The sequence below is a fragment of the Varanus komodoensis genome, unplaced genomic scaffold, assembly GCF_004798865.1.
Source record: "Varanus komodoensis strain SLA01 unplaced genomic scaffold, ASM479886v1 scaffold30, whole genome shotgun sequence".
NCBI classification, from domain to species: domain Eukaryota; kingdom Metazoa; phylum Chordata; class Lepidosauria; order Squamata; family Varanidae; genus Varanus; species Varanus komodoensis.
The window spans coordinates 8403069-8405399 of record NW_025335762.1 but is presented as its reverse complement, the minus strand read 5'-3'; the positions used below and the strand labels follow the sequence as shown (position 1 = coordinate 8405399).

At 40.6% G+C, this 2331-nt stretch overlaps 1 non-coding gene across 1 annotated transcript; it reads right to left on the bottom strand.

Annotated features, from left to right (window-relative positions):
• Positions 1 to 1988: 1988 nt before the first annotated feature.
• On the bottom strand, positions 1989 to 2090 carry LOC123027191. Its single transcript, XR_006415469.1, has one exon. It is a non-coding gene; the product is annotated as a U6 spliceosomal RNA (small nuclear RNA).
• Between the last annotated feature and the right edge of the window lie 241 nt (positions 2091 to 2331).

The window sequence follows — 2331 nt, the reverse complement described above, 5'->3', positions numbered from 1 at the left end:
GCCTATTTCTTTTGCAGCATTCTCAGTTGTGAGAGTCAGAGCGATTTGCTGCTTCATGAGCAATCTGCTCATTAATTCCTTCAGCCCTGGTTGTGTTGTGTTTTATACTGGGCTTGTTAATAGATGAAGTTTAGGAGTACAAATGTTTTCTTCATCCAAGTGAAGCTCAAAGGGCCACTTCATGCTCTGAAAGACATTTTTGTCCAGGAACACCAGCAAGGCATCACTGACAAGAATACATTTCTAGCCCTATTTTCCTCTCTTTCTTCCTGAAATAAACTTGCAGACAAATCATGATTCTAATTTCTCTCATTTTATATATATTCATATTCTGTTTTGTTCCCTCCTCACCCAAATCTCCTGATGATGGATTTTCCTTCCTTCCTTCCTTCCAAAATTGTTTGCCTTTCTCAACCCAAAAATGAGTCCTTTAACCTCACAGACTTCTCACATTTGGAAAAATTCAGCAGCATGAAATTTGTTTCCCTTTATGAAAGCAAACAAGCAGGAATATGATGCCTCCTGAAGACAAGCAAAGCATATGGCCTTGGCTTCATACCACACTTTCTGTGCCTTGTATTTTCAATGTAAATGCTGAATGTTGTACAGTAAACACTCTTTGGAAAAGTGGCAGAGGCTTCCTTTCCAGAACATGTAGATATTGTATAAATAGGTGATATACATCATATATGTACCTATGTATATGTATCCATATGTGTGCGTGCATGTGTGTGTGTACACACAAATCTCTATTTCTACACACATACACACACATATATAGTAATGCCAAACATGCTATCTTATTTGAGGAAAAAAGAAAATACAGATAATTTGGATGTTTTATGTAGAATTTGCATAAAATGGTATGGCTCCAAAAGCCTTTGAAGATGTACAGAATTCCTGCAAATCTGTTATTTATTAATAAAAATCCTTTTATTGACAGAGAACAAGAGAGATATGAATTCTGTGATGAGCTACTCACTTCTCTGGATTTTCAGTGGGCAGTGTGCATATAATTCAACAGAATACCAATATGTTTTCTTTAGGTCACTTTCCCTGTGTCTAATTGTTCCAGGAACTGGATGAGCTCAGCACAAAGACATTAAAAATATCCCCCAACACTGAAATGCCCTGGTGCATTAACTGCAACCCCTCTGCAAATGGTAAGAAAAGGTGGAGACTTTCCAGGAAGAGCTGTTGCCATGGTTTTTCCATCTCTCCAGCTTTGTCTCACCAGAGGGCAAATTCACACTACTGGTTCAGCCCATGTCTACAAGGCTTGTCATTTAGACTGTGTTCAACTCAGGCTATTTCTTCTGCAGAACAATGCCTTATGCATCAGTGATAGTGTTGTTGGTTCATTAAAGCTCATTCTTCCTTCAGCAGCCAGCAGCATCCATGCCAGTATGTGTATGAACTAAATGCAGCTTTCGGTGCACTCATGTACAGCACCACTTTAGGTTAACAGAAGCATAAAAAATGAAAAGTGAGCACAAATTAAAGTAACATCTTGGTGACATGCATGCACACGATTTGCCACACAGCTTTGTAAATCTGCAAAACAGGAACTGAGGGAGCGAGGATTGCGAAGAATCGTGGTGTTCATAGCTTCGTAGCACATTTTTCACAGCTGAGGTCCACCTGTTGCTGAGATTCGTGGCTATTCCTGGTCACCTAGATTCAGGAACATCCACTTTTAGTCTAAATCAGGCGTGCCCACTCTGCGGTTCCCCAGGCACCGTGCCCAGCAACTCCCTTCATCCATTTATGCAAATTGTTTTATGCCATTCCTCAGCCAGAAAACCTTACATGCAAAAGTTAGAATGCAATCCCTGCCTGCAGGTTTGCATTCTAAAAGTACATGGCACACAAGGAAAAAGGGGTGGGAAGGGAAGAGAAGAGAAGCATCAACAGTCTTGCTTCTCTCTCTCATGTCTTCCATACAGTCTGAATAGCAGCAGGTAGTAACACACTTTATGAAGCAGGTAAAACCCATGGTACACTTCATGAATTTGCACCTCATTCGTCACAGGAGCCATACCAATCTTCTCTGTAGTGTTACCATTTTAGTGTATGTGTCATGAAGATGCACTGCAATATACAAAACAAGTTTTGTTCTAATTCAGTCAGCACTGACTTGTTTTTATCAGCAGCTTGAAGAGGTGAGCTTTTATGCATACACCTTTACTAAAGGACGGTGATGACATTGGCAAAACTGAGTAGACCCAATGAAAGTGTCAGCCAAATTAACTGGGGGACCACTCGTTGCTCACCCCAGGGTCAACATTCCATCTCAGCCATGCGGTCCTTCAGCCATTTGATAATCAAGTT